The sequence below is a fragment of the Arvicola amphibius genome, chromosome 7, assembly GCF_903992535.2.
Source record: "Arvicola amphibius chromosome 7, mArvAmp1.2, whole genome shotgun sequence".
Classification (NCBI taxonomy): Eukaryota; Metazoa; Chordata; class Mammalia; order Rodentia; family Cricetidae; genus Arvicola; species Arvicola amphibius.
In genome coordinates this window covers 37,375,744-37,402,479 of record NC_052053.1, presented here as the reverse complement: position 1 = coordinate 37,402,479, position 26,736 = coordinate 37,375,744, and positions in this window count along the sequence as shown.

The window sequence follows — 26,736 nt, the reverse complement described above, 5'->3', positions numbered from 1 at the left end:
TTATGATGTTGAGGCCTTTTGGCATATGCTAAGAAATGGTGTAACTGGATAGTATGGTAGATTGATCTTTAGCTTCTAGAAAATTCTCTACACTGATTTTCATAATGGTTATAGAAATTTTCAATTCATCTATAGAGAACAAGTCTTCCCTTTTCCACACATGCCCTCTGGTACTACTTATCAACTGTTTTGTTGATCTTTGTCATTCTGACTAGGGTAAGATAAAATCTCAAAGTTGTTTGAATTTTCATTGCCTCAGTTTCTAGAGATATTAGATATTTTGAGATATTTCTCACCCAATATTTTTCTGTTTTTGGAAAGTCTCTCTTCAGGTCCCAATTTTTGAATGGATTTTTTTTGAGCTCTTCATATATTCTGGTTATTAAATTCTGTGAGATGTATATAGTTCACAAAGATTCTCTCCCATTCTGGTGACTTCCTGATCACCTGATTATTGTTTCTGTAGCTGTGTAGCTTTTTAGTTTCTTGAAGTCCCACTTGTGAATTGCTGGCTGGAGATCTGTGGGAAACAAGATAGAGTATTTTGGTGTGGGAAGTCCTTCTATCTATGTGCTGGTTTTATTGGTTAACGAATAAAGCTGTTTTGGCCAGTAGCTTAGCAGAATAGGGTAAAGCAGGAATTCCAAACAGAGAGATGAAGAGAGAGAGTAGGCAGAGTCAAGTCATGATGCTGCAGCAGGAGAGAGACACAGCAGACAGATGTCAGACAGAACCTTACTGGTAGGCCACTGGCCAAAACAGCGATACACAGACTAATAGAAATTGGTTAATTAAAGATATAAGAGCTAACTAGCAATACACTTAAGTTATTGGCCAAAGGGTATTGCAAATAATATAATTTCTGCGTAGTTTTTTTCAGGTTTGGGTGATCAGGAACAAATGAGCAGTCTCTGACTACAGTGTTTTTTTATATCATAATTAGGGATAAATGAACATTTGCTTTACCTTAGAAATTTAGTGAACATGTTGCATTGACTACTCAGTATGGGTGCCATCCTTCTTTGCCTATCAGTGTGAGGGCAAGAAGGTGCAATAGAGTCTCTGTGGTTTTTTTTAGAAAGTTTACTGCTATGTCTGTAAGTATCGCTATCCTCAGACCCTGCTCTTTATCTCCTTAATATACTTGGTAAGATGAATGTTAGCATAAAAATATCCTATTGTGGAGAAAAGAAGCACAGATTCTGTTGTGTGAACCTTCCGTCTGATTAAAACAAAAACTTTTATATTATATTTCTAATTATGATTTTTTTACCATTTATATAAAAGTAGAACACTAGACATGTTCTACATTTGAAATAAGGATGGCAAAGTTATATCTATTTGAAATTCATTCATCTTCAAGATTGATTTTTTTTTTTGTCCTAGAAAGTGGTATTGTGAGATTCATTCCTATACCACATACTCAGAGACTAAATGCTGAATATTACTTTTAAATTTTCAGTTCGTTCTCTCTCTCTCTCTCTCTCTCTCTCTCTCTCTCTCTCTCTCTCTCTCTCTCTCTCTCCCACACACACACACACACACACACACACACACCTTTACCAGTGTTAATCTCTATCTCAGCCTCTTTCTTCTGGTGTCTAAATATTCTCAATTGTTCCTTCCTCTAACTTTTTCTTCATTCCCCTTACTCTTCTGGACTCCTTAATTTAAAGAAATCACAGAAATTCAATAAAAGCAACCTAGCCCCTAAATTGTGACTCTCAATATTTTATTAGGAAATGAAAGTGGGAGCTGCCTAATGATCCCAGGAGAAGACTCTCCCAATTTAACATAACCTCTAAACAACATTTGAGAGGCAATTTTGTAGGACCACAGTGAAGTGGGTATTACATAGCCACCACTGCAGGAGTAGTTTAAAGTCATATGCATTTTGGTTCCTCTTCTCTGCTTTTAGCACAGACATGGGGTCTTATAGACATTTGCTCCAGGTACTGCTAGCTTCTCACTTTCATTTTTATTAAAAAACTAACAAGGAGCATTAAGCAGCTCCCTGTTTAATTTCCCATAGAAAAGCAATAGTTTTGAACAGCCCACTGGTGAGGGATATTTAAATGCAAAATTCACAGCTGTGCCAAATGTATGCGCCAGAGCGAAAAAGAGTTTCTTAATATGACAGGTTAATACCATGGATTTTTATTTCATTTGCCACTGAAACTGCTAATCAGAGAGAATTGGATTGTAGAATCAGAGGTGAAATTGGGCAGTTGTTAAAATACGAAGGACACAGCTTGTCACAAGCTCATAACTTCTCTGGTTGTAATACTATGTTTGTCTGATGTTTTTGAATTGTTCAAAAATTCTTCCCTTGTGGAGATGCACTTGACTAGCCACACTCAAGTGGGACATCTCTAAATTTCCTCTATGTACATGCTGAGTGAGTCACCGTTCCATTTAGCTACAGGCTCAGGCTCTCTCTTTCCCCACCAAATATAGACACTGCATTAAGTCAAACCTGGAAATGATCCCGCAGAAGAAATCTTTCTGTCAATCAGGATACTTGACTTGCTTTGATTCTGGTTACATGAGAAAATGGAAAATGTATGAGTGTAGAATTGGTAATGTTGTAAGCACAGACTTAACAAAAATTGTACAAACCAGGAACACAAAACCAGTGGCTGGCTCGCCCTTCGCAGTCCTGTCCTGTAGGAAAAGACACATACAGGTACCTGTGCAACTGGCCTTGATTTTTTGTGAACAGGCTTCTGGAGTAGCAACTTACTTGTCTTACACTTCACAGAGACATACACACCATTTGAAAGCTGTGGAATTAATCGAATTGCTTAAGACAGGAGACTGGGCAAAAAGCCCTCAATTGTCTCCAAGATCATGTGTAAAGCATTGATGATGTCTATGAAATCTCTGCCCAGTTTTCCTCTTTTTTCCTTTTTTCTTTTTCTTTTTTTATTATTATATTATTATTACAAATTTTCACCTCCTCCCCTCCTCCCCTCCTCCCATCTCCCTCTCCCTCCCCATCCTCTCTTCCCCTCCCCCATCCCCTCTTCCCCTCCCTCTCCAGTCCAAAGATCAGTCAGAGTTCCCTGCCCTGTGGGAAGTCCAAGGTCCTCCCCGCTCCATCCAGGTCTAGGAAGGTGAAGATCCAAACAGACTAGGTTCCCACAAAGCCAGTATATGCAGTAGAATCAAAAACAAGTGCCCTTGTCCTTGGCTTCTCAGTCAGCCCTCCTTGTCAGCCACATTCAGAGAGTCCCCTTTGATCACATGCTTTATCTGTCCCAATCCAGCTGGCCTTGGTGAGTTCCCATTAGATCAGCCCCACCATCACAGTGTGTGGGTGTACTGCTTGTAGCCCTGACTTCCTTGCTCATGTCATCTCCCCTTTTGCTCCTCATTTTGACCTTGGTAGCTCAGTCCAGTGGTCCAATATGGGTCTTTGTCTCTATCTCCATCCAATGCCAGATGAAGGTTCTATGGTGATATACAGGATATTCATCAGTGTGGCTATAGTATAGGGGCAGTTCAGGAGCTCTCTTGTCAGCTGCTCGAGGAGTAAGCTGGGGACATCTCCTTAGACACCAGTTTTCCTCTTAAATAGCAAGATGTTGTCAAGACAGACAAGTTCACTTTCAAAGTCAAAATTAGCAATAACTTTCCATGCAATAAACATTTCTTAATAGCTCTCAGTGAAAACATTCTTAAAGCCCACTCTACAAGATGGGATACATACCTGACACTGCTTGCATGACCAAGAACCAGAGACTAGATACATAGGGACCCATAATAAACCCAAATACTAATTGGGAATAAAAACATAGTGATAAAATGACTCCCAATAACAATCTGCTACACCCACAGATCAGTCTTTGCTCATCCATAATCAGAGAAAATAGGAGCCTCTGCATAACTCTCCTCGAATCTCATATGAACTCACATATATTGGCTCTGCATCAGGTCCTCTGAGTATATACTATGGTTTCCAGTTTAGTGTTTTTATCAGATCCTAGAGAATATGAAAAAAAAAAGTGGTTCTGATTCGAGACTTGTTTTGGGCTCTTATACTTCAGTTATTCTGTCTTGTCCAAATCTGATATGAGAGTTTTCAACTTTTTATATTTTATTTTGTTATATTTTATGATTATTATTTACAAGACTGCTCTAAATGGGAGGGAAGGTGGGGAGGAACTGGGAGGAATAGAGTGAGGAGAAAATATAATCAGGACATATGATGTGAGAAAATAATCTGTTTCCAATAAAAAGGAAAAAAATCATATCTTTGTTCATGATATCCTTTCCAAGTAGTCACCTAGCAACCTTTTCAATCAGCAGGTGGAGTTAGATCATCATATTCAAACTATATTTTTACAATTTTGGAAAATGCAGACGGTAGTTGTGCTGGGAATGTAGGAACATCAAAGAGGAGTAACAAGCAACTTCATTCCTTAAAGAGAAAAACACAAAATTCTTTGGATCAAAATAAAATATATCCCAAGATTTAAAAGGAAAACAAATACTGATTTTTTTAAAAAAATTTCCTCTCACTTAAAATTTCAAGTGGTCTTTGAACACCTTCTCTGCCTTTACTAGTTGAGTTCTAGCATTCACTTTAAAAGTTCAGATGCCCTCCTGCTCATGGGATCCAAAGTATCTACCCACATCTGAGTCTCATCTCTAGCTCTGTAGCAAGAATCCTGCTGCAGTCATCTTTCCCTCCCTGACCCCATCCGCAAACGATCAAAAACATCCTTCCCAAATTTCCTTCCTCCAACTCATTTCATTATTCCAGGATCAACAGGAGCAGACATTCACTGGGAACTCTCCAGCTATGTAGGAAAAGAAAACAGGGAAACTAACTGAAGACCCTCATTACTCCCTCCCCCTGTCTAACCCACTTCCCTATCTTATCCCCAACACAACAGGACACCAGCCACAGACTTCCTTTCCCTGCCCACATCTCCTGTGGCCTCCACTGTCTATCCCTCATAACTTCTCTCCCACAACTGGATTACTTCATCCCAGCTCCCAAACTCAGCAGGCACCCCCTCCAAACCCATGGCCCACTTCCCTCAGGGTAACACATAGGCTGAAAGGAGACCTACACCTCTCCTACTACTCCTGAGATTCAGTCCGCAACTCTCACCTCCAGCTCTGTAGCAGGAAGAGCCCAGTGATCCCTCTCTCCTCTCTGACCGCTACCCCAAAGATCTTCTCCAAACTTCTTCACCCAACTAATCCCAGTATCCCAGTCTCCAATACCAGAAGGTATTCCCTGAGAACACACTAGCTGAGGAGGTCGGTAAAACAGACAACACACAGCCATTACACTCTCTGAAAGCCAGAGAGGAAACAGATGCCAAGAAACCAAATACCCCCACAAAAAAAGACCAACCGAGAAATCAGAAACTTATCTATAATCATCCCAAACCCTAATGGATAGATTCTAACAACAACAACAACAACAACAAAACCAAAATCAAAATTAATAACAGCCAGGGCAGTATGTTTCTCCTAGGGCCCAGCTACCCTATCTCATCATCCCCTGAATATTACAACAGTGCTTTCATAAATGTCTAAATATATAAAATACCTTGGGGATAATTCTTACTAAGCAAATGAAAGACTTATATGGTTAAAACTTCAAATCAGAAAAACAAATCAGAAAAGAAAACAGTATTTTTGTCAATGACTGCATGTTAAAGAATGCAAATAGAATCCTGTCTATGATCCTGCACAACACTCATATCTAAGGAGATCATAGACCTCAACATAAAACCAGGTACACTGAGCCCGATAGAAGAGACAGTGCAGAATATTCTTGAACTCATTGACTCTGGAGACAACTTTGTGAACAGAACACCACTAGTCCAGACACTAAAATTAACAATTAGCTGGGCAGTGGTGGTGCACAGCTTTAACCCTAGTACTCAGGAGGCTGAGCCAGGCAGACCTCTGTGAGTTTGAAGCCAGCTTGGTCAACAAGAGCTAGTTCCAGGACAGACTCCAAAGCTTCAGAGAAACCTTTTCTCAAAATACCAAAAAAAGGAAAAGAAACAAGATTAACAATTAATAAATGAGACCACATGAAACGGTTAAGCTTCTGTAAGATAAAATACCCCATCAACTGGACAAAGTGAAAGCCTATAAAATGGGAAAATGTTTTAACCAACTCCAAATTCAGTAAAACCCTAATATTCAAAATTAATGTATAAAGAACTCAAGAAACTAGATATCAAAAAATAATTCAATTTAAAATTGAACACAGAAATAAACAGATAATACTCAATAGAGGAAACTCAAGTGGCAGAAAAGCACTTAAAGAAATCTTCAACATCTCTAGCCATCAGGGAATTGCAAATCAAAACTATTTTGAGATTTTATCTTACACTTGTCAGAATGGCTAAATACAATAACACAAGGGACAGCTCATGGTAGTAAGAATTTGAAGCAAAGAAAACATTCCTCCATTTCTGCTGTGAGTGTAAACTTGCACAGACACTACGGAAATCAAAACGGAAGTTCCTCAGAATGATGGGAATTGATCTAATTCAAGATCCAACTATACCACTCCTAGACATACATCCAAAGCATGCTCCATGCTACTACAAGAATACTTGTTTAACCATGTCCATTGTGACTGAATTCATAATAACTAGAAACTTGATTCTAGATGTCCCTCAACAGAAGAAAGGATAAAGACAATGGAATATTACTTAGGTGTTCTTAAAAATGACATCATGAAATTTGCAAGCAAAAGGGAACTAGAGCAAAATAATTCCAAGTGAGGCAAATCAAACCAGAAAGATAAATGTGGTACATGTTCACTTATAAGTGAATATTGGCCATTAAATAATGCTAACCAATACACAAATCATAGACCCAGAAATTTTAGATATAGTGGAAGGGGCTAGGTGGGAGAAATAGATTTATATGTAGACTATGGTTTGGTGGGCAAACAAATTGGAGGATCATTTGTGGAGGGGGAGGAGAGACAGGGTTGAGGAAAGGAATTTGGAGACAGTTGGCATTTAGGGGCATTTGAGAAATGGGATGGAAACCAGCAAGTAGAAATTCCCTAAAATATATTAATGTGATACAAATCAGTTCTCCCAATAATGGTGGAGAGAGTATCCAACTAGCCATCTCCTGTCACCAAGGAGGTTTGCAATACCTAGGCTGGGCTGCATTCAATTAAGTTGTTAACCAAAGGGTCCCATGGAAATTCCGAAACCTAGGATTCTGTTAAGACCATGTATTGCTCTCTGCAAACTGAGAGTGTGGTCACATTGCCGAGGATAACACCCACAGAACTCATTGATCATGGAGAAGTTGAACTGCATGGAAACTTTGCACCTACTCTCTAGTATCTTTGTTGTGTAGAGGTATTCTGTATTCTCCCAAAAGAAAAACTTAAACACATCCCAGCCACAAAGCCTTTCACCTTTAACAATCTGTCCTGTCTGTAACATATGGTAGGGAAATGGTGACACTGAACTTGTGGAAGTAGCAAATCAATACCCGATTTGACTTAAGTCTGATCTGATCTCATTCCAGGAGACAGAATCCATTTCGGACACAGCTTGTGTGACCAAGAACCAGAGACTAGATAATCTAGAAACATATGGTAAAACTAAACACCATGTCTAAAACAAAAGGAACCTATAAAATGACTCCTAATGATGTTATCCATACTCATAGATTAATAGCTTATTCAGTTGTCCTCAGAGAAGCTGCCTCCTGCAGTGGTCAGGAACAGATGCAGAGACCCACAGCCATTCATTATCCAAAGAGAGAGTCCTTGGATCGTATAGCTGTAAATGGGACATCTCCATAAAATGCTTCTCCTCAGAGTCCAGGGAATATCAAGGAAGAAGAGGTTGAAATAGTATAAGTGTCAGAAGGGATGGAGGACACCAAGAGTACAGGACCCTCTGAATCAACTGTGCAAGGTTCATTTGAACTCACAGAGACTGAAGCATGAAGAACAAGGCCTATATGTTTCTATATCAGTTCCTCTGTATGTATATTATCGCTTTGAATTTAGTATTTTTGTGGGGTATCTTGAGTATGTTTATGAGTGGGTCTCTAGTTCTTGTGTCTGTTCTTGGGATTCTTTTCCTTATGCTGTGTGTGCTATCTCCACGTGACAGTTTTTGTTTTATTTTATAATAATTTTGGCTGTGAGCCTAGCTTTTAATGGCTGAGCCATCTCTCCAACCCTGTTTTATTTCATTATATTTTATTTTGCCAAAGTTGAGTTTTATCGCCTTCAAGCGCCTTCTTCACTAATGAAAGACAAAAAGGGAATAGGACCAGAGAGGAGGGGAGATGAATGAAAAACTCTGGAGAGTGGCAGAAAAGAAAATCAGGATGTATTTTATGAAGAAAGAATCTATTTTCAATAAAAAAAATTAGAAAAATTTGTCAAGACCCACTGCTGCCTAAATGCTACTACAATATGCACCAAGCATTTAGACATTCTAACCTTAAATAGGGGAGCAATGGCTACAGATGTAAATGAGTCTCCAAAGAAAGAAAGATAAATTCCACACAGACAAAACTGGAGTACGTGGTGCTTCTGTAGAAAAGAAGAAAATGTTTTCTCTAAGTTATGTTCTGGTAGCTTGGGGAGCATATCTCTGCTTTAAAGTTTAATTCTCTTTTCTGTTTTTCTACGCAAACATCATGAAGGCATTATCACAATAGGTGTTATTCTTGATGACAAATTAAAAAGACCTTTTTCAAATATTATACAGTTCCTGTTTTTGTTAACGAAAACATGAAGTCACAGTTCAAGAATGGAGTCACAAAGGAGAAATGAGAAAGAAAGAAAATGAAAAAGAAATGTGTCCAGAGAATAACTAATTAGAGACCAAAATAATAAACATTTTTTTTCATTCCAAAGAAGGAAACAAGTAGATCATGAGCATTTGTAGGAAGAAACATGTTGTAAGATGGCTGTGTTCTTGTTGCTCAGTGTCCTTGTGTATAGAGATGTCAGCACCTGGCATCTGAGGATGCCATAGTGTAACAAAAATATTGCTCTATTTTCTGTCTATTATATCGATGTCAGGATTCAAAGTAAGTGTTTTATGAAACCGAATTTTGGGTACTTGCTTACTTAAATCAGTGATAACAAAACATAAAATTGTGTGCTCAAAATGCAAGCCTTTTATCTAAAAATGTAATTTTTTTAGCTTCCAAGTTACAGCTTCCAACTTCAAATTTCTTTTCTCAGATTTTCTATTGCTGTCCTTTTGCAAAGAGCCTTTCCACACTCACACCCTTAACATATCATCTACATGTGATGTAAATAGCCCTTGGTTCAACCTAAGACAGCACCTATGTGGACTTAATTTCTGAGTATAAAAATAAAACTGTACAAATTGGTATATTGAACGTCTCATCTTTTACTTCTTTTCCTCTTCTTGCAAATCAAAATGCATAAGCTGTGTGCGTGTACAAAACCTTTTCTTTCATTTATATCCTTTATTGCTGAGTAGCTACAGCTTGAAGAATTTGTAAACTGAGCACCTTGTGCTTGGGTTTAAACTTAAAGGCTGGGAGAGATTTCCTCATTCCAATCTAATGGCATTGAAAATTGAATCAACCAAAAATAAGTGGTATCAACAAGATTTCAATGTACAACATCTTGAGCCCTACGTTACTCCACATCAATTCAACCATCATTTATGAACAAATTGCTTTTGTGAGACATCAGATATCAAAAAAATGTTTCTGACCTTAAAATATAAAGCTATAGGGGGATTTAGAATAGCCACATGGGAGACTCAGCCTGAATGGAGTTATATAATCAGGAGAGTGCCCCAGTTCCCAGCATACCAAGGGAAAGGAATATTGACTCGCATGTCCATTAATCCACTGGATAATATTGGGCACCTATGAATACTAGTGCCTTAACAGTCTCTGAGTTCTAGCAGGTTTAGCATAACCTTAGAGTCTGGAACAGAAATGGTATGAGCAGATGAAAGTTTCAGTCATGTCTCGCCATCTCTGGAGCTTCCCAAACCACTATTACATGTCTTCTCAGTTCTAAAGTTTTGAGTGGTCTAGCATGGACTAACCCCTAAGCATGAATAAAAATAGCATCTCAGGGTGATAGACGCCATTGCTACATCCCACCCCCTTTTCTACCCTCACACCCTACCCATCCTCCCACCCTGAATAAATACAGCATGCCCAAGGACTCAATGGGGAATGATTAGACAAAAGACACAGATACTTGCTTCTCCCGTCCCTTATCAGAACATTACACCCTACCCATTCTCTTAGCCTGAAGAAACAGCCTGTTTAAGAGCTCAATGATCAGACGAAAGATACTTGCTTTTCCTTGGTGAAGAATAAAAAGGTGAGAAAAGACACTCAAAATATTGTAATGGCATTTCAACTGTATTTTAACAAATAAAGACTGCCTGAAGATCTGAGACTAAAACAGTCCCACTGGTCTTACAGACCAGGTTATGGTAACACACACCTTTAATTCCAGTGGTCATAATGACACACATTTTTAATCCCAGTAGCCACACTCGTTGCCATAGAAATCTGGTGGTGTATGCCTTTAATCCTAGCCTTAGAGAGGAATATAAAATGGAGGGGGTGAGGGAGACAGCTCTCAGACACAGTCTCATTCTGAGATTCTGGGAGACAAGATTGCTATTTCAGACTGAGGTTGAGGTAAGAGCCAGTGGCTGACTGTTTTGATTTTCAGATCTTCAGGTTGAACCCCAATTTCTGATCCTGATTTTCTATTAACCATGCTTCAATATATCTTCAAGCTGAGTGATGGAGCTATGTTCCAGACATGCCCAAACACTAGAAACAGTGCCTCTTTTGTTTTATGAATAGATTTAAATATATTACATGAAGAATCATGGGAAAATATTCAAAATGAAGCAACAAGACAAATCTCAGGAAACCATCTTTAATAAAATTAAATTGTATGGCTTATACATACAATAAACAAACAAAGAAATCTGGGCTGTGGTGGTACTTGCCTTTATTCCCATCACTTGGGGGACAGAGACAGTTTAGTCTACAAAGTGAGAGCCAGGACAGCTAGAGATGTTACACAGAAAAACGCTGTCCCAAAAAACAAATCAGAAATCCACAAAAAATTACATTATAGTCAGATATCAGATTTCATAAACAAAATAAGAATCATGTGAGAAGCAAGAGAAAGCATAAAGGAAACTTCCCACCAAGAAGTATACAGGGAGGTAGGAGAGAGTTCTGTCTTTTATCTTCCTACTGAGAGATGAGATATCAATATGCAAAAGAATAAAATGAGAATTTTATTTAATGCCACATAGAAAGAAAATCAATCTAAAATGATTTGCAAGTGAATGTAAGACAAAATACTGCAAGCTTCTTCTAAGGAGACCTAAGGAGTACTGTTTACGATGTAGGATTCTGCAGTGATAGCAGGGATCTGATGCCTACAAAACAGGCAAGAGCGAAAAGAAAGATGAAATAACTCAAACTAAAACATCCCGTAGGGAAAACTAAACAAAACGACACACAGAAACACAAAAATGGGCATTCATAAAACACATATGTGATACGTGATTAATTTCTAAAATATAAAAGAAAAAGTACTATCCTACTCAAAGGCTAAGGGAAGAAGTAACAGCAAGACAGTAGGAACTAGAAGGGGCTTTCCAGACGTGGTAAGGGTGCCCACATAGACTCACCTTGGCTATGGTTGCCTATACAAGACCTGCACAAAATCAAGCCAGTCAAACTTCCCACATGCATGGCAGAGTGGCTCATTAAGCCCCACTCCTAGTCCAGAATCTATTGGCAACTGATCACTGCTGAGGAAAATAAAGTCAATTTTTTTCAGGGATCTGTCCTAGGTAGATTGTCCATGACCCATCAACCCTCTCACATACTGATGCACATGGGCAGCAGAAATTGGATTCAGTGGGTTAAAAAGGGAGATGATGATGTTGGAAGGGAGATATGGTAGAGAAAGGAGTTGCAAGGGGAAGTAAGAAATATATATGTATTAAAATTTTCAAAGAATACATTAAAATATATTCTAGAAAATGATTTCTATAGAAAAATTCTCAGGAGAAAGTTTTTAAAAATGGGTTAATTTAAAAGAAGACTTATATAGGCATAGCTCCACAAACAAAAATAGCATATGAAATGTTGTGTGATATTTTTCAACATGATAAAATTTCATAAATCTTCCCAAATGTTTGTTTCTGCTGTTCTCTACAGACATATAAGGCAAATGGTCTTTTTGTAGTTACAGTTCAATTGAAAATTAAAACTGGCTTTGGAGTTGGAGCATGACTCTCTCCTTCTCTAAACCCAAACATGCTTGTTAAAGAAAAATTAAAAATTTCTGTCTCATGTCAAAAGAGTCAGATGATATGGGACAAAAGCCAAACTAAAATTAAAGAAATATTCTATTGCTACTAATCTCACAATTCTTTGATCTTATTTTGACTCTTTAGAACTTTTTGGTTTTTGTTGATTTTTATTGAACTCTACATTTTTCTCTGCTCCCCTTCCTGCCTCTCCCCTCCTCTTCAACCCTATCCCAAGGTCTCCATGCTCTCAACTTACTCAGGAGGTCTTGTTTTTTTCTACTTCCCATGTAGATTAGATCTATGTATGTCTCTCTTAGAGACCTAATTGTTGTCTAGGTTTTCTGGGATTGTGATTTTGGGCTGGTTTCCATTGCTTTATGTTTAAAAACCACTTAAGAGTGAGTGCATGTAATAGTTATCTTTCTGGGGTCTGGGTTACCTCACTCAAAATGATGTTTTTTAGCTCCATCCATTTTCCTGCAAAATTCAAACTGTCGTTATTTTTTTCTGCTGTATAGTACTCCATTGTGTAAATATATCACATTTTCTTTATCCATTCTTTGGTTGAGAGGCATTTATGTTGTTTCCAGGTTCTGGCTATAACAAACAATGCTGCTATGAATATAGCTGAGCAAGTGTCCTTGTGGTACGATAGCACATCCTTTGGATATGTACCCTAAAGTGGAATTACTGGGTCTTGAAGAAGGTTGTTTCCTAATTTTCTGTGAAATAACCACACTGACACTCAAAGAGGCTGTACCAGCTTGCATTCCTACCAGAAATGCAGGAGTGTTCCCTTTACTCCACAACTTCTTCAGTTTGATCTTGGCAGTTCTTACAGGTGTAAGATGGAATCTCAGAGTTGTTTTAATTTGCACTTCTCTGATGACTAAGTATGTTGAACATTTCCTTAAGTGTCTTTCAGCCATTTTAGATTCCTCTATTGAGAGTTTTCTGTTTAGGTCTGTACTCCATTTTTTATTAGATTATTTGTTCTTTTGATGACCAATTTTTTGAGTTCTTTGTATATTTTGCAGATCACACCTCTGTCTGATGTGAGGTTAGTGAAGATCTTTTCTCATTCTATTGGCTGTCATTTTGTCTTGTTGACCATGTCCTTTTCTTTACAGAAACTTTTCAGTTTCAAGAGGTCCCCTTTATTAATTGTTTCTCTCAGTGTCTGTGCTACTGGGGTTATATTTAGGAAGTGGTCTCCTGTGCCAATGCATTCAAGTGTACTTCCCACTTTTTCTTCTATAATGTTCAGTGTGCCTGGCTTTATGTTGAAGTCTTTGATCCATTTGGACTTGTGTTTTGTGCATGGTTATAAATATGAATCCATTTTCATTCTTCTACATGTCAATAGCCAGTTATACCAGCACAATTTGTTAAATATGCTTTCTTTTTTCCTTTTAATATATTTTGCTTCTTTTCAAAAATAAGGTCTTCAAAGGCATGTGGATTAATATCCGGGTCTTTGATTCAGTTCCATTGGTCCTCCTGTCGGTTTTTATGCCAATACCAGTCTGTTTTCAGTACTGTAGCTCTGTTGTAGAGTTTGAAGTCAGGGATTTTGATACCTCCAGAACTCTTTTATAAAACTTTTTAAGAGATAAATATTATCTCAAAATTTATAAGATTGATCTAAAATAATTATAAAATTAATATAAAAATTTCTATTGTGATAATAATGGTCATATAGAGTACCAATTCTATAAAAAGCTTAATCTTGCTTCCTGTATATCATTTTGTGTTTGAGTCCCTATCAGATAACTAAAAATTAAGTTCTGTACTCTGGATGTACTTAACAAATTGTGGTTTCTTTTAACCTCTCTGAATCTGTTACATATGAAATTTAAAATGTTTAAGTTTCATGCAGTAAACCATAATCATTTCTACCAGTGACCTTTTAAGCCTCCAACAGGATGATGGGGCCTCACAACGATTATTCCATTTGGATTGTGGCAATGCCACTAAGCTGGCAAACACTATCCAATTATCAGTTTTTGACTCTAAATTGCTCAGGAAAATTTCAAAGTGGCTAGTGAGGTGGTCCAGCCTCACGCATTACACCAGCCAGTACTTGAGATAAGCCCTGCACTTTCTCACTACACAGACTGTCAACAAATGATGCAGCTAACTCTCCTAGGACTTGTCCATTATTTCAGCTTTATCAGGGTCTCCCATAGATGCTGTGACCACCAGACAGCAGGAAACAATCTAAAGAACATTATATCAACATTCCTGAGAGGTGGGGTAGATGTTTTTTAGTTATTCAATACGTTATGGGTATTTATAATTATTTACAGGGCTTGGTTGCAAGTTGTTATTGGTAATGGTCAGAAAAAATGGTGAACAAAGCAGATTAGATTTGGGGAACTCATTTCAAAATGAAAAACGGGGGATATAAAATGATAGCATAAAAGGTAGATTATTGAACTGACTTTTTTCAGTTTTTAAGTGTTCAATAATAAAGAATTTTTATTTTTCCATTCAAAAATTTCCACTCTCCCCTCTTCCCATTCCCCTCCCGTTCCCCACTCACTTTCCTCCCTCCTCCTCCAGTGTTAAGAGAGGGCAGAGTATCCTGTAGGAAGTAGAGACATTGACCAAAGGAATTGAATCAAAGACCCGGATATTAACTCACAAACCTATGAACACCTGATTTTCGACAAAGGAGCTAAAATTATACAATGGAAGAAAGAAAGCATCTTTAACAAATGGTGCTGGCATAACTGGATGTCAACCTGTAAAAGAATGAAAATAGATCCATATCTATCACCATGCACAAAACTCAAATCCAAATGGATTAAAGACCTCAGTAAAAATACGACCACACTGAACCTGATTGATTGAACCAACTTTTAAAACTAAAAAGCAACTACTAGTTCTAAATATTTTACATGGTATAGATTTTTGTATATTGATACTAATTTGAGGTTAATTTTGTTATATGGTATATATGTTTGTACTCTTGTTTAAGATATTTTTGTATGTTGATACAAATTTAAGGTTATATTTGTTAGCACATTCTGTACATCTATTTTAGTTTAAGATATTGTACCTACGCAGTTCATTTAACTGTAATGTAATTTAATTTAATTGTAAATTTACAATGTAATGTAAATTTCCAGTCCTTGAAAATTATTATTACAAACTATTTAGCATAATAAAACTACAGGTTAGTAGTTAGTTGCCTATTCCAATCTAACGTATAGTCATGTTAGGTATGTTTTCAAGGTCAAACAGAGCTATATTTTAGGCAGGCAGGTAGTCTTCAAGCACTTCATAGATATACATAATATGGCATTTAAGATGTTTTAATAACATAAAGTTTTTTGATAATGAGACATGTAGGCTTCTGATAGCACCAGTCTACTTTAGAGAAGATGATGGGCATCAAAACAACTCCATATGGCATTCAATTTCTTTGTGGCAAAAATTAGCTGCTAGGCAAGAAACTGTGGCTGTTTCAACTGCCAACAGTAAGCTGTCCAAATTAGACAAACAGGACATAAAATAAAGTGACTGACGAAATTTGCCAAGCAAAGGCCAGGCAGTCCTTCAGAACTACTGCTTCACAGAAAAGTCTGTCAGATATTCTAGGCCTGTAGGTCAAAGATGGATGACCCAACATTACAGAGGAGCCTTGGGTGACTGACCAGGCTGTTTCTGACATTTCTTAGTTTTGAAAGTCACTTGCTTGCACTTCCTGCTTACTCAGTTAATATTATTTCCTTCTCAGGTCTCTGATGGAGTTGAGACCAAATGGTTATGGTTAAAGCTTTCCTTGTTACCAAATTCATGAAAGAAACTCACAAAGGAAATGTAAAATGTTTAAGGTTGAGAGACATAAAAAGATACTTTTAAGTAGGTGGTACAAGTTAGGATAGAAAGTGATTTAGGTACAAAACTTTAGACTCATTAAGATAGGATAGATAATGGAGTATTTTCTCTGAATTTGCCAAAAAATGGATTACACATTGTGAATGTAATTTTTACCTGTATATATTTGTATTAGTACTTATTATGGATAGTTTTACTATGCTAGTTAAATCCTTCCTTTATATTTAGAAAAAAGGAGGAAGTGTAGTGTGATATTTTAATGACATTCTGACAATGAAGTTTGCTCTGAGTCAAAGGGTGGAACTAGCCACTAGCCGATCAAAATTGTCTATAGAGATATTAGATTAAGGAAAGATAGGAGACAGGAAACAATAAATCAGGGCTGAGAAAGGATCTCAAGCCTGTTGGACTGAAGAACAGAAGAGAGGAGGTCACTGGTGGCTTCTCCTCTTCTCTAACCATTCAGATTTTTACCCTGATATCTTTCAATTTTTTGTTTATAAAACACAATTAGATGAACACTTCATGCGAAGTGTCACTAATTCTTAAAAACACAGCAATTCACCATCTTATACCAGTTAAGTTGGCCATAATAAAAACAATAACAGGACAAGTGCTGGTGAGACTTTGGAGAAGTCACAACATTGGGCACTTGGGATGTGAATGCAAAATAGAGTAGCCTAATGGAAAGAAATGCAGAGATTCCTCAGAGAAACCAGATCCAGAAACCAAAAGAAATAAAAATGAGGATCCTTGTCAAATATTAACACTCCTACAGCCATTGAGTTCTAGTCACAGCAGCCAAAATACAGAAGTGACTTAAATGCCTCTACTACTGGCTTTCCCTTCCCCGGCTGTTGAAGTTGTATTACATACGTATGATATAATAATATCCAGGCAGCCTTAATCCAGTGAGCATACTAATTAGTGAAAACACTTTCCCAAGTGAAATAAGTTGCTCATAGAAAGACAGACTCTGGGTCCTAATAATTATGCACACCAGAAATCAAATTGAGGCTAAAGACTGGGCTGGGCTCTATTTTATTACACAACATCTTGCCGAGTTGAAAGTGCTTTCTTGGAGTCAAGGGGTGTTCTGGAGCAGGCTCAGCAGCACAGTGCAGCTCAGCAGAGCTTATGCCTTGCAGATGCAAGCTTAAGAAGTCTTTCAATGGAAGGAGTATGGAATCCATATGCTTCACTTCCATTAGCTGTAACACCATGGCCTTTTACACTTTTCTAAAACAGAGAAAACTAAGTGAGGACCGAGAGGGAGATGGCTCAGACCTAGCTGTTGTTCTTTCTAAGAGATGTGGTGTTGACAATAGGCAGGAGAGCCAGGGAGGACACTGGAAATTTTTTTACCTTGGGTAGCTAATTATCATATAGCTGTTTTTTTTTAAAAGATTTTTATTCCCTCATCTGAAAAATAAGGATATAACCATGTCTTTAGTATCTTATATTGATTAAATAGCATAAGATACATCAAGATTTAGACATACCAGTCACTCCATAATGATGATAATTATTAGAACCACATGCTCTGTCTTTATTCATTTGGCATTGTTTTTGAATACTTAAAACTAGTTAGTTCATTAACATGTGGACTATTAATGGTGGTGTAGAGCAGGATATTTGTGGGTCCTCTTTGGTGTCTGTTTTTCATTTATTTTTATTTTTAAAAAATAGATTCAGCTTCTACACATAGTCAAACCCTTTTTTTACAATGCTTCAGTTGAAGAAAAAACCAGCATTGCTGACTTTACCTGGTACCTCTTTTGGCTGCATCAGCCTAAGGCACAGATCAGTACCTGGCCCAGTCATTTTTAGAGAAACTCTTTTTGCAGAAGTTCTGTCTCTACACAGAGACATTTGACTGAACAATAGGCGTAAACAGAGCTTTTGAAACATTGAGTCTTAAAATGTCTACATCAGATTCCTCTCCTTAGGGATCAGAGAAGGAGATGGGAAAATTGTAAGAGCCAGATGGGAAAGATGACACCAGAAAACAGTGTTTTCCAGACATAACAGAACTGATGCACATATGGACCTTTAGAGACTGTAGTGGTATGTGTGGGGCCTGCACAGTTCAAGCCAGATGTGGTCCCAATACTGAAAGGGGAAGTAGACATGAGTTTCCATCTTTAGCTGATAAGTTATCTCTAATTGTCATCCACTTTGAGAGGAATAATTAGCTTTCTCCAAAGGACTCTCACTGGTTATACAAACCACATTTCAGGTCAGGCCTCCTGCCCAGAAACCAGTGGTCAACACAAACTGAATTTGATGATATTGTTGTAGATGTTGTCTCATATTATTTTGTTTATGTAGTATTTTTTTGTTCTACTGAGCTCTTGCTTTTAAGTTACGGTTTCTGATTTTGTGTTTTTACTTTTTTTGAGGGATTGCTTTGTTTTATTCTGCTTTGGTTGTTATTGTTGTTTGTTTATTTGTTTGATTTCTGAAGACACACACATGGGGGGAGGGCATGAAGTGGAATGGATGGAGAAGGGGTGAAGACCAGGGAGGAGTAGGGGGAGGCAAAACTGTGATAAGAATATACTCTATAAAAATTAATAGAAAAGAAAAATCATTGCAATAAAACACAGAAAGCAAATAAAACAGAAAAAAGTAAAATAAAAAAGGAAACATAGAGAGGGGACATTCTGTGGGCTGATGGAATAGAGTCTTCAGCAGCTGAGTTTTTTAAAGCTCCTAAGCAATCTGCATCAAACGTGTGTCAATAAATGACACACTACGGCGATCCTCAGTTGAACACAGAACTAAAAGTCAATGTTTATCTGTTGTTATCAAAAAAAATTTGTTGAGAGAGTAGATCTCATATCATGTATTATAATTACCACCAAATAATGGTATAAATGGCTCCTGAAGTTCATAGATGTATCTGTTCACTCCCACTCTCCTAGGACTCTCCAATAACTGAGACCCCAAGGACAGCTTTCTTCCTTTGGACAAACGTGAAAGGATGGCCACAATTAAGATCTGTAATGTTTACTAGAATAATGCCAGTCTGTACAAGGTACCTCTCCTCAGCATTCCAATCTCACTCTCAAATGACAGTTTGCTTTGTAGGGCAAAGTATCTTTTAAACTCACAAAGTGAATTTTTATAGCTCCTCTGACAAAACTTTAATTATTCATAGAATTAGAGCAAGTAATAGAAGTACTGTAATTCTGGGTAATGAAGTTTCAAGAGAGTTTACAAATGCAAGGCTTCTGGTAATTTGTGTTTAACATTTTTTTTTCTTTTAAAACACTGCCTGGCCCATAGTTTCAGCCTCTTATTGGCTAATTCTCACATCTTCCTTTAACCCATATTTAGTAATCTGTGTAGCACCACGAGATGTGGCTTACCAGGAGAGATCTTAACCTGCGTCCATCTCGGAGAGGAGCAGCATGGCGACTCACTATGGTGACTGCCTGAAGCGTCTCTCCAACTCCTGCTTCCCAGCATTCTGTTCTGTCTACTCCGCCTACCTAATTTTCTGTTCTTAAAGGGCCAAGGCAGTTTTCTTTATTAATTAACCAATGAAAGAAACATAGACAGATAACTCTCCTCCATCATTTCCCCTTTTTCTGTTTAAACAAAAAAGAAAGGCTTCAACTTTAACATAGCAAAATTACATATAACAAAACAGTTATCAAGCAAGTATTACAGTTACAATATTTAAATCTATTTTATCTTTTATCATAATTAAGGAAAGCTATAACTATCTATTTATTCTTCAACTCCATCAAAGACTCCAGAAGGATATAATGCTACCTAAGTAAACAAGAAATAAGTAACTTATAAAACTCTAGAAATGACAGAGACAACTCGCTGCCTGGACAGTCACCCAAAGTTCCTCTGTACCGTTGGGGCATCCATCTTCTGGCTTCAGGCCCACAGTATCCAGCAGACATTTCCATGAAGCAGAAAAATTCCAAAGACAGTTCAGTCACTTTCTGCTGTGTCCTGCAGAACGTCTCGCAGACTCTTTCACGAATCAGGAACCCTGAGAGACCATCTCACCTTTAGGCAAGTTTAGCAGTCCTCTTTCTGTGGGTTCCTTGTGTCCAGTTTATGCAACAGTCCAGGCAAGAGCAGTTTCTTGCCCAAATGGCTAACAAACTCCATAAGTAGCCTCTTCGATGCCCATCTTCCTCTTGAAGTAGATTGGTGCTGCCAGGAGCAGACGTGTCTCATTGTCATGAAAAACCCTAAGTTATTAAAACATTAAATGCCATAATCTGCAGTCTTTGAAAGATATGAAGAATGCCTATCTGAAATATATCTATGCACATCTAGAAAATGACTAACATGACTACAAGCTTGACTATTAATCGATGATTATCCATTAACAACCTATATTTCCTAATAATACATTACATTCTTTAAAATGAACTACAATCACAATAGCTTAATCAAAATCAGAAATACATATACATATAACAAATTGACCTTAAAATCCATACCAATGCAAATTATTCATATCTATATCATATCCCCCTTTAAATGTAAAAGAACATTTATAAACAATATTTGGGAATGTGGGCGCAGTTATTTCTCTCCAAACTGCTTCCTGCTGAGTGGGGGCGTTGTTATTTAGGTCTTTCATGGTATAACCTGTGTGCTAGGTTCCTCTCAGTTGGCAGTTGAATGAAGTAATTTTTTGAAGATGTTCATAGCAACCTTTCAGGAGGGCGTGGTCTATCATACCATATTGGGATAGAAGCAATCCACAGAGTCTCGTCCTCTGTGAAAACAAAAGAAGAAACTCTTTTCCAAAGCATCATGTTCTTAGATCCAAATCCTGAAGTCATACCATTAAAATGTCCATTTTGGTCTAGACTGGCAGCCCATATAATGAAATGTCTCTCTGTATTTAGCGCCTTTACAGTCAAAAATTTCAAAGAAAACACAATAAAATACATAATCCAGACTCTCTGTGAATTTTCCATTTTTACGTGGCTTATTTTCACTCTATCACTTTACTTTATTCTGTCTCTTTAAAGACTTTACCCCTTTTTTAAGGCATTAACTTTATTCTCCTTATATTTATTTTTTTCTCTCTCTCAAGCCTACGTACAGTCATCCAACATTGTGACCCATATGGGGGTCTTCTATGTCTGAATCTGTCCTATTGTGAATCTGTAATTTTTTACTATCCAGGAGCATTTCTTAAAATGTTAACCACTTCTTAAAAACTTAAGTTGCGCCATGTAGAGGTAATACAGTACCGCCTGTTTACAGCCAAGTCTAAACCTTAACTGCGCTGTTATTATGGTAATTACGATAGACCTGCCTGAGGTCAGCACAGTTTAGCTTGGCGGAGCAGAGCCAGAGCTGCTACTGCCTCAGTCATTTGGTGCCCCTGAGCTGCACAAAGTTACAGGTACACAGCAGTCCACATTGGAGCTGCACTCAGCAGTTTAATTTTGATACTGAGCGTGCAGCACAGAAACTCTTTTTTTTTTTCGCTTTGATTTCTTTATTTCTCATGGTTGATTTTTTTTATATTTAAAAATTTCCATCTCCTTCCCTCCTCCTCTCCCCTCCCTCCCTTCCTTCTCCCCCTTCCCTCCCCTCCCCTCCACGCATACCTCCCCTCTCTCCCTCTCAAGGCCAAGGAGCCATCAGGGTTCCCCTCTCTATGCTAAGACCAAGGTCCTCCCAACTCCCCCCAGGTCCAGGAAGGTGATCGACCAAGCTGAGAAGGCTCCCACAGAGCCCGTCTATGCAGAAGAATCAGAGCCCAGAGCCATTGTCCTTTGCTTCTCAGTCAGCCCCCGCTGTTGGCCACCTTCAGAGAGACGGGTTTGGTCGCATGATCCATCAGTCCCATTCCAACTGGAGTTGGTGATCTCCCATTAGTTCTGTCCCACCGTCTCCATGAGTGAACGCACCCCTCTCGTTCCTGACTTTCTCCCTCATGTTCTCGCTCCTTCTGCTCCTCATCAGGACCTTGGGAGCTCAGTCCAGTGCGCCAATGTGGGGCTCAGTCACCTTCCCCATCTGTCGCCAGATGGAGGTTCCCTCACGGTCCTGACTTTCTTTCTCATGTTCTCTCTCCTTCTGCTCCTCATCCGGACCTTGGGGGCTCAGTCCGGTGCTCCAATGTGGGGCTCTGTCATTTTCTTCATCTATCGTCAGGTGGAGGTTCTATGGTGATATGCAAGAAATTCATCAGTATGGCTATAGGAACTGGCCTTTTCAGGCTCCCTCTCCTCAGCTGCCCAAGGAACTAACTGGGGGCGTCTCCCTGGAAACCTGGGAACCCCTCTAGGGTCAAGTCTCTTGACAACCCTCAGGTAGCTCCTTAAATTAAGATATATGCTTCCCTGCTCCCATATCCACCCTTCCTATATCCCAAGCACCCCATTCCTCCGAGCTCCCCCCGTTCTCCCCTTCACACTTTTCTCTCCCCATCTTCCCTTGGCCCAGTCTTGCCCAACCCTCAAGTTCCCAATTTTGCCTGGCGATCGTGTCTACCTCCAATATCCAGGAGGATTACTATATCTTTTTTTGGGAGTTCACCTTCTTATTATCTTCTCAAGGATCCCAAATTTATAGGCTCAATGTCCTTTAATTATGGCTAGAAACCGACTATGAGTGAGTACATCCCATGTTCATCTTTATGGGTCTGGGTTACCTCACTCAGAATAGTGTTTTCTATTTCCATCCATTTGCCTGCAAAATTCAAGATGTCATTGTTTTTTACCGCTGAGTAGTATTCTAGCATGTATATATTCCACAGTTTCTTCATCCATTCTTCCACTGAAGGGCATCTAGGTTGTTTCCAGGATCTGGCTATTACAAGTAATGCTGCTATGAAGATAGATGAGCATATGCTTTTGTTGTATGATTGGGCATCTCTTGGGTAGATTCCCAAGAGTGGAATTGCTGGGTCCTGGGGTAGGTTGATCCCGAATTTCCTGAGAAACCGCCACACTGCTTTCCAAAGTGGTTGCAAAAGTTTGCATTCCCACCAGCAATGGATGAGTGTACCCCTTACCCCACAACCTCTCCAGCAAAGGTTATTATTGGTGTTTTGGATTTTAGCCAATCTGACAGGTGTAAGATGGTATCTCAAAGTTGTTTTGATTTGCATTTCCCTGATAGCTAGGGAGGTTGAGCATGACCTTAAGTGTCTTTTGGCCATTCGAACTTCTTCTGTTGAGAATTCTCTGTTCAATTCAGCACCCCATTTTTTAATTGGGTTAATTGGCATTTTGCCGTCTAGTCTCTTGAGTTCCTTATATATTTTAGAGATCAGACCTTTGTCAGTTGCAGGGTTGGTGAAGATCTTTTCCCAGTCAGTAGGCTGCCTTTGTGTCTTAGTGACAATGTCCTTTGCTTTACAGAAGCTGCTCAACTTCAGGAGGTCCCATTTATTCAATGTTGCCCTTAAAGTCTGTGCAGCTGGGGTTATGCGTAGGAAACGTATTCCTCTGTTTTGAGAAAATATGACACTAGTACCTCGTATTTGTTATGAATGATGCTATGAAGTCAAGAGAGGCTTACTGCACGCATTTTTATATTTACAGAAGACATGAGGCTAAGAAAGCTTGGGTGTGCTGTCTTCTAGTTGCACTCCATTTTTAGAAGTGCTCTAAGGTTCTGAATTCAAATTCTGACTTTAGAAGGACAGCTTGCAGTCTTGTGTTTTATTTAGTTTTTTTTCACCTGAGAGCATCCTCTTACTGGAATCACTCGCATTTCCTCCATCCTTCCTTACCCATCCTTACCCATCCTTTTCTTCCCGGCTTCGAAATGTGCCTAAGGCTATTCAGATGCATTGATAAGTGTGTGCCTCTGGGTAAGCATTAAGCATGCCTGTCTTCCTTAATCAGCTTTTTGGAATCTTCAGAATTCAGACCCTGGAATTGTGTGGATACAGAAAAGAAGATTAGTGGGTAACAGTGCTTGGATATCTTGAAAGCCGATGGTTTCAAGCTTTGAAGAACTGAAAACTAGACCTAACAGACAGCATTTGTTCAACTCACTGTGCAAAAGAACCAAAGAGTAGAGATTCTGAGAAGGTAGGGAAGGGCCATACAGGGTCATCCTGGAAACACAGAACAAGGAGCAAAAAAATTGTCTGAGTGAAGTACCAACTCATTTCCTATACATGAGAACTTCAGTTCATCTTGAAGCCTGTGGAAAAATAAAACTGATTATCCATCTTCAAATTGAGTCCCTTCATGGTTAACAGTGGAATTCATTTGTGTTTGTTTCTTTTATTTAAGGCTTTTCTTGTCCTTCAAGCTTGACCATACGCTGATGGAAGACCCATAAATGCTGTCTTCTGAACCCCAAGAGAAATCGGAGAAATCGGTGAAAGTGAGGCTGATTGGCTTTCCCCAAAAAGCAAGGAAGAGGTGACCAGACGTGAGGAACCCGCAAGAAAAAAATTGGTGGATATCTCTTCCTCTACTCCTGCCCAGACTCCTAAGAAGCAACATGTGATCTGCCCTGCTATGAAAGGTCTGAGTAGCTGGGAACAAACAAGCAGGCTCCCTACAATCCCCATCCATTCCTCAGAGAAGGTAAGGCACATTTTATATATTTTGGAGATCAGTCCTTTGTCTGACGTGGGGTGGTAAAGATCTTTTCCTACTGAAAATGTTTCCTTTTAGTCTTATTGGCTATGTATGTCATTTGCATTATAGAAGCTTCTCAGTTTCATTAGGTAACATTTATTCACTGTTGCTACTCAGTGTCTGCTACTGGGGTTATGCATAGGAAGTGGTCATCTCTGCCCATTATTGCAGGGTACTTCCTACTTTCTCTTCTATCAGGTTCAGTGTGGTGGATTTATGTTGAGGTCTTTAATCCATTTGGACTGGAGTTTTGTGCACGGTGATAGATATGGATGTATTTTCATTGTTCTACATGCTGTCATCCAGTTATGCTGGCACCATTTGTTGAAGATGCTTTCTTTATTTCATTGTATAATTTTAGGATCTTTGTCAAAAATCAGGTGTTCATAGGTGTGGATTACTAATCAGGTATTCATAGGTGTAGATTACTAATCAGGTGTTTATAGGTGTGGATTACTATCTGTGTCTTTGTTTTGATTCAAGTAGTCAGCGTCGCTGTTTTTATGCCAATACCAAGCGGTTTTCATTGCTGTAGCTCTGTAATCGAGCTTGATGCATTGTGATGCTTCTTGAAGTTCCTTACCTGTACAGGATTTTTTTGGCTATCGAGGGTTTTTTGATTTTCCATATTAAGTGGATTGTTGTTCTTTAAATGGCCATTAAGAACTGTGCTGGTATTTTGATATGGATTATACACTTAATCTATGGATTGCTTTGGGTAGGATTGCCATTTTTAATATGTTCATCATAACTATCTAAGAATATGAGGAGATCTTTCCATTTCCTGGTGTATTCTTCAACATGTCTCTACAAAAGCTGAACGTTCATTTCATAGAGGTCTAACTGGCTAGTGTTACCCTGTCAACATCTAGTGCTTTGGTGTCTCTGGGTATGGATCTCATACAAATCAGGTCATGGGATGAAGAGTATGAACAACTGCATAATCGTTATTTTGTATAACCTTTTATACATAGTAAAAAGCATTACCTCAAATCTGAACCCCCCCCCTTTACTCACGTACATGGTCATTTGAAACTCTTGCCTCCTTTCATGAAACAATACCTCAATTAATAACAGTAATAAAAGTGAAAACAAGTACATAAGAAAAGGCAAAAAGCATACAGAAGTTAAGCAGTTCTTTATAACTGGTAGGGTGTGAAGAAATGAGCTCAAAGGCCAATCTTTTGTGTTTGTCGAATTTGTCAAATATAAAACTCATTCATAGTACAAATTAAAAGTATAAGCATGATTACAATAAGCATGCCACCGGAGTTTGTAAGAATACCCTGGGATCTAATCCTGTAAATTTGTCACCAAAAATTTGTTCAATATTAAAGGCATCTGAATCAGGAAATGATTTAGCTAAAGTCCTATATCATCATGTAAGTGATTATTGAAAGATTGAATAGAGCCATTGGCCAAAAGATTTCATGTAAAGAATTGTTATAAGCCCAATCATTAATGCAAAAAGTGGTTTACTCCATTTTTAAAAGAACTTATGGTTCCTCTTTCATGTAGATAATATTTTTATTAACTAATGTTTTTAGATTGTCACCTTTTTTCTCATTATACAAAAAGGTTTTTTTGAAAAATATAGAAAATAATCCAAAGTAAGATATAAAAATAAGAATTTATATTGTTTTACTTGATGAGACCCACTCTTAAAACTAGTATTCGATGCTAACTTTCTTCTTGGTATGTTATGGTATAACACACACACACACACACACACACACACACATGCCATTTCTACATAAATACTCACAAACATGTATCTCTCTATTGTGTCTTTCTCTAATATGTATCTCTGTCTCTCTTTTTGTATCTGTCTCTTTCTCTGTCTCTGTTTCTCTCTGTTTCTCTCTCTGTTTCTCTCTCTCTCTCTCTCTCTCTCTCTCTCACACACACACACACACACACACACACACACAAATGCACAAATACTTACCATGGCTAAGAGATGAACA